Source organism: Sciurus carolinensis, chromosome 1, assembly GCF_902686445.1.
Source record: "Sciurus carolinensis chromosome 1, mSciCar1.2, whole genome shotgun sequence".
In the NCBI taxonomy this organism is placed as follows: domain Eukaryota; kingdom Metazoa; phylum Chordata; class Mammalia; order Rodentia; family Sciuridae; genus Sciurus; species Sciurus carolinensis.
In genome coordinates, this window is record NC_062213.1 from 62,220,964 (window position 1) to 62,230,799 (window position 9,836).

Consider the following 9,836-nt stretch of genomic DNA (forward strand, 5'->3'; position numbering starts at 1 on the left):
GCACTTTACCACTGAACTACATTCCCAGCCCTCTTTTATTTTTTATGTTGAGACAGGGTTTTACTAAGTTGCTGAGGGTCTTAGTAAGTTACCCAGACTGACCTCAAACTTGCAATCTTCCTGCCTCAGCCTCCTGAGTAGCTGGACTACAGGTGTGCACTACTATGCCTGGCTTTGCCCATATTTCAGTAGGGTTATTTGCCTTTTTTTTGAGTTGTTTGTGTTCTTTCAATTAACATTTTCTGAGCATAAAGTATACACCAGGGATGGGTCTATGGCACTTGGGAGGAGAAAAACAAAGACAAAAAAGGTAGGATCCCAGCCTTCCTGCTGTTTTCAGCTGTCCTGTGAACAATGAGTGCCTCTGGCAGGAGGCCCATTTTCTAGAGTCAGTACTGAGGAGGAGACAGCACCTCTGGTTGGGCTATTCTGGGTCCCACTGGAGGGAGCAGGGCCTAAGCTGGGCCCTGGGGAAATGGGGACTGAGTGAACTTGGGAATCATTATTAGAGTTGGGGAAATAGTAAGAATGCCTGGTCAAAGCCCAGGAATCCTCGGGGAGACAGTCATCCTGAATATTGAGAGTGCAGTTGGGGGCAGGCATATGAGTAGGAGGAAACTGAATGAGATCATAATATACAACTAAAAACCGACAAGCTGGCCAGGTAGAGTGGTGTATGCCTGTAATCCCAGCAACTCAGGAGGCTGAGGCAGGAGGATCGCTAGTTCAAAGCCAGCCTCAGCAAAAGCGAGGCGCTAAGCAACTCAGTGAGACCCTGTCTCTAAATAAAATACAAAATTAGGGCTGGGGATGTGGCTCAGTGGTGGAGTGCCCTGCGTGCCTGCTGGGGGACAAACACTCCAGGGGGAGAAAGAAAACCTGGATTTAACCCTGGCTCAAGGGGACACCTGCTCCAGCCAGGATCAAACACATTGGGAAGCATAAAAAACAGCTTCCACCAGGTGTGGTGGTGCACACCTGTAATCCCACTGGCTCGGGAGGCTGAGACAGGTGGATCGCGAGTTCAAAGCCAGCCTCAACAAAAAGAAGCAAGGTACTAAGCAACTCAGTGAGACCCTGTCTCTAAATAAAATACAAAAAGTAGGGCCGGGGATGTGACTCAGCCGTCAAGTGCCCCTGAGTTCAATCCCTGGTACTCCCAAAAAATAAAAAATTAAAAAATTAAAATTAAAAAATCAGTTTTCTTCCCAGGATTACTCAGAACCCAGTGTTTTTTGACTCTGAAGAGTGTTAGTGGTGTTTCAGGAAGAGTCTTTGGCCCTGGGGCACTTTTCCAGTAACATCTCATGATGATAATGTTCCAAGGGACGCACCTGGGGGAATGGTGTCTATGTCCTCTTATACATGCTTGACGTTATGTCTGGGTGCAGCCTGAGTGCAAAGCAGAGCTGGAGAAGCATTGGTTAGCCAGGGCAAGCATTGCAAGGTCACAGTGAAGGTCACTGTGACAAAAATCTTTGTACTATTCATAAAGAAATTATTGCAACCAAATGTTTTGGCCTTTGGTCCCTGGAGAACAGGGGACCTGTGTGACCTGGTCGTCTTTGTGTTCCAGTGCCCATCATGCAGCAATTTATGAGATATGTGTTTGCCCTGTGATTTCTTCCTTTCTTGTCACAGGGAAAGATTACATTGGACGGAGAGACCATCTGCTGTGGCTACTTATGGATGGGAAGCTGCCTTCTCAACTGTGACCCCAAAGACAGAACTTTCTGGTCTTTTAAAAGTTTTGGTGTCAGGCATGGTGGTATACACCTGCAGTCCCAGCTATTTGGGAGACTGAGGTAGAATGATCACTGGAGCCCAGGAGTTTGGGGCCTGCCTGGGCTATATAGTGAAACCCCCTGTCTCTTTTAAAAAATGTTTATTTGGGGAGTGTAGGTAATGCATGTGCTTAGCATGCAGAAACCCTGGGCCCAATCCTCAGCACCAAACAAAACTGTGGTGAAATTTTCATAACAAAACTTACCATCTTGATCTTTTTTCTTTATTTCTTTCTTTTTTGGTACCAGGGATTGAACTCAGGGGTGCTTAACTATTAAGTCACATCCCCAACCCATTTTAATAATATTTCATTTAGAGACAGGGGCTCTCTAAGTTGCTTAGGTTCTTGCTAAGTTGCTGACTTTGAACTTGTGATCCTCCTGCCTCAGCCTTCCAAGCCACTGGGATTACAGGTATGTTCCATGGTGCCCCTACTCTGACCATTTTTAGGAGTATGTTTTATCATCATTAAGCATGTTCACACAGTTGTGCATCTAATCTCCAGATACTTTTCATCTTCTTTTGGTCAGTTGTGGAAATTGATACTAAGGGCCCTTTACCACTGAGTTACACCCACATCCCTTTATTATTGTTATACTGTGTTAAGACAGGGTCTTGCTAAGTTGCTGAAGCTGGCTTCAAACTTGTGATCTTCCTGCTTCAGCCTCCCAAGTCACTGGGATTATAGACTGTGCCACTTAACCTGGCTAAAGGTTTTAGCCTTTTAAATAGCTTTTCTTCTAAGGTTGGAATGTATTCCCTAAAGAGGTTTCACTTGAAGTTGAAAACAGACCATTTTCTTCTTCTTTTTCATCTTTCTGCCTCCCTAATATCTTGGAACTGGGGTTGCTTACAAATGAATCCAGTATTAGAGGCCAGATACAAACAGAAAATACTAGAAACCCTAAGGCTGATTATGGAACTGACTCAGCCTGAAAGCCTTCAGTGCTAGGAAGTGCACAGTAGACTGATCAGGTGAATCCTATTTTCTATGTTTTTCTCTAGTCTATCAGAACCCCCTTTCCTTATTAGGTAACATTTAACCTATCCTAATTTATTTTATCTCCTCCATGCATAAAATACTACGTCTTCCCTTCTAAGATAAATCATTTTAAACTGACAGTTCCTCATGGAGAATAAACCAGAATTTCCCAAATTAAACAAACTTCTTATTCTGTGGCTCATTAAGCTAAAATGTAGAGATTTGAATGAACTTGTTCCCCACAGTTCAGTCCCAGGGAAGAAAACCGGGCAGGTCCCTCCTCTCCCGCATGCATTGGACTTCTCTGCTGCCTCTGTAGCAGGTGAGGAAAATGGTTCCTGGGCTTTCAGCTGGCTGCTGGGAAGTCTTTGGGGACAGACTACAGGCGGTGGAAGAGCAGGAAGTCAGAGCAGCTGGAGGAACTGTGGGAATGTCCCCCGGGGCCGCAGTTCTTGCTCCTTCCAGTTCCTTCAGAGACAGCATATTCATTTTTTCACTCCCTGGCCAGCTTCTGCTTCCGGCTCTCAGGCCTCCAGGGCCTGGGCTGCAGGAATGCAGAGGGCAGAGGATTGGGCTCCAGAGTCATGGGGTCCCCTTCCAGAAGCATTTCAAATACCCTTCAGCATCCTGGGGTAAATCTCAGAAAATCCCATCGTGCCAAGTCATTGCCTAAGTCAGAGAAAAGGGGAAGAAAATAAACGAAGACCTCTGGACAATACAGACTTCTATTGTTTTTCTTCTTCTTTTCTTGGTGAAAGTATAAGATTTCCATTGTCACTTCAAGCCAGGTGGATACAGGGGTTAGACTGAAGTTCTCTTTTTTTGTGTCTGCCTCAGTGCTTGCTTGATCTTTTCAAAACGTGCCTAATTTCTGTATTTACTCTTCAAGTTTTCCACGACTGACCAGGTATTCTGAGGGTTTGGGAGGACTCTCACTGTTTGGGTTGGGGGCAGATTTGGGTTGGTGGGGTTGCCTTACAAATTTCTCTGGCCTCCCCTTTGCATACAGTTGAGGTTGACAAGAATAAAGGCTCAAAGGGCATGTCAACAGTAAATTCCTGGGGCTGGGGCTGTAGGTTAGTGGCAGAGCGTTTGCTAGCATGTGTGAGGTACTGGGTTTGATCCTCAGCATCACATAAAAATAAACAAATAAAATAAAGGTATTCTGTCCTTCTACAACTACCAAAAAAAAAAAAAAAAAAAAAAAAAAAAAAAAAAAAAACCCAGTAAATTCCTTTGTCCTCATAGCTACTTTAGTAGTCACAAAGCAGGAGACTTGGGAAAGTTTCTCTGTGGGTAAGGCAGAAGTGAACATATTCCTGTTACTGACAAGAGGACCACCAGGTATTTGAAGAGCACACAGGGTCATGTACGTCAACATTTATTGAGTATCTACTATGTGCTTGGCTTTCAGGTGTTAGGACTAGCATTGCTGAGATAAATAAAATACGACCCTTGTCCTCAGATGTACAAACAACTAATTAACTAACTGAAGCATAGTAGGTATTTGTGGTATAACAAAAAATGTATTTGGCCTTTGTCTTCAGTTTTAGGCAGAGCTCTTAAAACCCTTGGAATTTTTGTAACAATAAGAGTGTCTCTTGTTATTCATAACAAGCCTCTTACAACCACACCTGAGTTTATGCTATTGAGATGGGCACTCATTTTCAAGGCCTCTCTTGGAGGATGTTGGAATTTTCAACATCTCCACCACCCCACCTCTGGGGAGAGATGAGGGGATAGAGATGGAATTCTGTCACCAGAGGCCAATGATTTGATCAATCATGTCTATGTAAAAAATTTTGGATAAAAACTCTTGCATAGCAAGGTTTGCCCTGTGTAGCTTTTCTACCTGGACGTCCATCTCTGAACTGTACTGTAAGTACTACAGGTTTTCCTGAGTTCTGGGTCTTTCGAGGGAATTCAAACCTAAGAGGTTTACGGGAGGCCCTGAATTTGCAGTCAGCTAGGAAGGGATATGGGTAGCCTGGGGACGGACCCAGTTTGCGACTAACATTCAAAGTAAGGGAAAGAAGCCTTGTGGGATTGAGCCCTCAGCCTGTGGAGTCTGCACTAATTCTGGGGAGTGTCAGAAATCCAATGAAATTGTAGGACACCCAGGTGGTGTCAGAGAATCGCAGTGTTAGAAACACAAAATAGTACTATAAACAGGAACTTGGATGTAGGTTCTTATCTCTGTTCCTGCACATTACTGTTAGGGTGAACCATATGAAGTAGCCCTTTTTGTAGATCAAAACAGTTGAGAAATGACAATTTCATATGATTCAACCTAATGGGATCTATTGAACACTTACAAGGTGTAGGAGGCACAGTACCAGGGCTCTACATGAATCTTTACACTTCCTCACAGTGCTCTCGATGCAAGTACCACTATGATCACCAACTTACAGATGAGGAGACCGAGACACATGGAGGCAAAGACAAAGGCCCAGATATAAGGCCAGTGAGGGGAAGGGCTGGATTGGAGCTCATGTTGTCTGGCAGCAGACCCTGAGGGTATTAGTTTGCTAGACCTGCAGTAACAAAGTAACACAACTGGGTGGCTAAAAAAACCCCCGGAAACCTAGTCTTTCTATTAAAAAACAAAAAACAAAAAAACCCCACTTTTATTAGTGCATTATATCTAAACATAATAGTTGGGTTCATTTTGACATAATCATACTTGCATGGAATTTAATTTCTTCATTTCAGTCCCTCCACCTATTCCCCTTCCTCTACACTACTGGTCTTCCTTCCATTTATTTATTTATTTATTTATTTATTTATTTATTTATTTTTAATTGGTGTTTTCTAGATACACATAAAGGTGGAATTCATGGTGGTATGTATATTTATACTTGCACATAGCGTGATTTTGTCACATTCTATTCTTTCACAGTTCTAGAAGCTAGAAATCTGAAATCAAGGTGTCAGCAGGCTTGGTTCCTTTTTGAAGGCTCCAAAGCAGAACCTGTGCCCTGCCTCTCCCCTAGCTTTTGGTCCTTGATACAATTCCTTGGTGTACCTTGGCTTGTACCTACGTCACTCTAGTCTCTGTCTCTGTGGTTACATGGTGCCTTCTCCCTGTGTTTGTCTCTTCTTATAAGGACATCAGTGATTGAATTTAGGGCCCACTTTAATCCAGTATGACCTCATCTTGATTACATCTGCAAGACTATTTCCAAATAAGGACACATTTACAGGCCTTGGGGATTTGGACCTCAACATCCTTGGGGAGGACATGATTCAATCCACAATACTGAGCTCTTGAACAGCAGCTCCACAGGATGCTGTGTTGTTGACATATGTATGTGTGTCAGTGTCCGAGCCAGGACCCCCACCTGCCCATTAGCCACCTGGACCACTCAGGCCCTGGATGAGCTGGGCTGGCCTGGGAGACTGCGCACGTGCAGGCAGAGGGCTGGGATGGAGGAGCCAGGCTCCGGTTCCTCCCTCGGGGGAGGGGAGCCTGTGGAGTAGTGTCCAGGTGGACCACCCAGGACGTGTGGGCAAGCAAGAGGGCATTTTTCATGGCTGCTATGCACACACATCTCTCTCTGCAGCATGGTTTCAATCACCTTGACAGGAAAACCTCAAACTTAGAATCTGGTCTGAAGATGCTTTGTTTTTCTTGCTAATCAAGTCTTTTGCTTTTGACTGGGTGGTAAGAAGGGTTTCAACAGTCACAGCTAAAAAGCTTGTTAGAAGCTTCTGGAAGACATTGTGTAAGTTTACTACAGAAACAAGCAGGATTCTTTCTCTGGCTTGTGTGGCTGTACATCCTCAATGCTTCCCCAAGAGATAGGTAAATCATGAACTGTGTAAATGCTTTGAGGAAGCTATTGTATTATAAGGACTTAAAACCACAGGAAGAGTCATAATAAATAGTAACTGGACTATGGTCATGTACTGCTCTACCTTGACCTTTGGTGGGAGATCAGGGATGCCCAGCTTGACCTGGGACCTGCCTGGAAAAGGGCAGTTTTTGACCCGAGTTCAGTGTTACAGAGGCCAGATAGGATTCTTCGAGCAGACTGGTAGGAGTTGGTCCTGTCTCATCTTTTTGGCACATTAGAGTTCATTTGAACTAACATGTATCCTTTTGATGATGCTTGAAGTTTGTATTTTGTTTTCCCCCAGGATTCTCATGAAAAGTTGCCTGTGCATTTAAGCAATTCATACTTCTGAGGCCAAGCAAACAAAATTGCCAAAGAGCAACAGTTTCCAGGTTTCATTTAAGAAGGAATTTTCCTTTGGTCGTTTTAAGGGTGGATTTTGTTACTAGAAACCCGAGTACAAGGTTAAAGACTTCATGTGCTATCTGTTGACACTGCCCTTCACCTTCTGGGCCTCTGCCCCAGGGCTGGCCACACAGACTCTTTTTCTTGGGCCAGACTGAGGTTTCTTTAGTGTGACTCAGCCTGGGGATTAGGTCCAGGAAGAGAGCATTGTTTCTAGTCTGGTTTCTCCTTGGGAGGAGGAAGTTCCCCTCCTAACCTTATCCCATCACCTTTTATGATTTCTGAGGTTGCTTTAGGGTTCCCAAGTTGGGTCCCTGGATCTCTTCTCAAACTATGCCTCCCTCTCCCAAGTTTGCTTACTTCACAGCTTCTATGCAGATGAGTCCAGAATCCTAGCACCAACCTCCTCCCTGAGGACCAGAGCCAGTTGTCCAGCTGTTTGTCAGTTTTTTGACATCCTGCATCCCCAATGCACCATTTCTAAGTTGAACTGCCTGTAAATTCTGTTCTTCTCACTTAAAACAACTCAGGTGCTCTTGGGTGATAAGCTATCTTCAGACACCTGAGCTTACAAGTTCAATCTGTGCCATTGGCTGCTCAGCCTGTTCTTCCTCCAGTCTCATTGCTTCCAGTCTCTCGCAGGCATCCATCACCCATCAGATGGACTACTGTATCTGTCCTTACTGGTGTCCCACTTCCTGTGGGACAGGAAATTGTTTATTGCAGCTTAATGGATTCTATTAACTCACAACTCTGACCATGTTACTTTCTTGCTTAAAAAAAAAAAAAAAAATTCCAGGGCTTCCCTCTTCTCTATCAAATGAAGGACACATTTCTCATCCTGTAATGTAGGTGATTCTCAGATGGGACCTCCTTAGAGAATGGATGCCATTCCCTTCTCATGTTTTGTTTTAATCACAATGAATATAATTTACCTATTTTGATCTCTGTACCTTTCCTGAGAATCCATTCCCTGGGGTACCCAAAAACCCATTCCCAACCCTATTGATTGCCATCACCAACCTTCCAGGATTTTCTCCCCTCCCCACACTCTCAGGCTTCATTTTTGGCACATACAGGTGTACTTATTTGTATCTAAGTTAACTGCAACGAGTCCTTTAGCCTAGAAGATGCTTGGTGTACCTGCTAAACTATGGATAAATGCTGACTCTATGCTCCCTGGTCCTGAGTCCCAGTCACTTCTGGTCCATTACAGCTTTGCTGTCTCTATCCTCTTTGGAATCAGTCACAATCAATCAATCTGGCATGAGAAAAAAACTACCCTCCTTTCCCAACCTCACCGATTTTATATTTTGTTGGAGGCAAAAGCATATTTCCAAGTTACAGGTCAACATCAATTTAGAAGTTATTTCTGCCAGTTGGAAAAGAAAACTTTGAAAAAGACATTTGATTTTTTTTTTTTTTAAATGTTAACCTTGGGAAAAATTTGTAAGCTATAGCCTTTCAAGGAAACAGGATACTTAAAACACACACACACACACACACACACACACACACACAACTAGCCTGGCTTTATGTAGTTCAATCCTGTCAAGCTAATCTAATCTTTTGTGACAGAGCAGCAGACCTGGTAGATCAAGGAGGAACACAATAGTAGGAATTTATTTTTGCCAACTTCAAAACTTTTGATTCCTGAGTTCCACTCAATATGATTATTATTAAACTAGTTGAAAGGTTAGAGAGAGGGATAGGGCCAACGCTAGCTGGGGACAGAAGTGGTGCTCCCTGGTGGGGTGGGGATGGCAGCCCTGAACACTCACATGAACAGGAGCCCAGATGAGAGAAAAGAGAACACATTTCAAGTCAGCATTGATGTCAAGGTGTGTGTGTGTGTGTGTGTGTGGCATAGGTACAGGTGAGCCACCAGCTGGAGAAGTAAACTTATGATTATGTAAGTGATCAACCCAAGTAGGCAGAACTAGAAAAGATTTAGTGTTTCAGAAAACACACACACACACACACCAGCAAAATAGCAAATGCTGAGAATACAATACTAGAATGAAGAAAGACAGCATGTAGGAATCCTGCAATTCCAAACTTGCAGGAATTGTGTCCCTTTCCAAGCTCCACAGCTAAAGATGGGAAGATTTTGGAAAACATTCAAGGGAGAGCCCCAGAAGTAATTAAACTGGACTGGGATATGGGAATCAAAGACTTCTACCAAAAAAATGAATTTAGTTTATTGAACATGGAGATGGACAATCTTATAAGGGCAATAACAAAAATAGTTATAGGTTTATATTCTAACACATGAGAATAAAATCAAATGTAAAGAACTTTCCTGGTTAAGGTTGATAAATGGGTCATTAAATTAATTTGAACCATTTCTCTAGGATGTTAGTTGGGTGGCAGACCTGGACAACCTGAAAATAATTGCTCTCACTCCACATTGTTATGAGGCTACTTCAAAGTACTTATTTAAATCCAAAAGTGAAAATTAAGAGGCAGCCAGGGTCTCCATTGTTAAATGCCTTGGGGTTTGGTTATCATTCATAAAGAGAAATTCAAACATGCAATGAAGTTCTTCCTTAAAACCAGCACTGGAAAAGTTGCAGTGACCAGGACCTTTCCTGATATGGATCCAGTGAGGTTTGATTTGTGGTGCAGCCAGACAAACACAGGTAACGGGAGTCTTTCTGTTTTCCCACTTTAATTTTTTTTTGGTGCTGAGGATCAAACCCAGGACCTCATGCATGCTAAGCAAACACTCTACCACTAAGCCACATCCCCAGCCCCATTTTCCCACTTTAATACAAGTAGCCTTTGATGAAGTTATCTTATATAAGTAGATGGTAACAGTATAAATT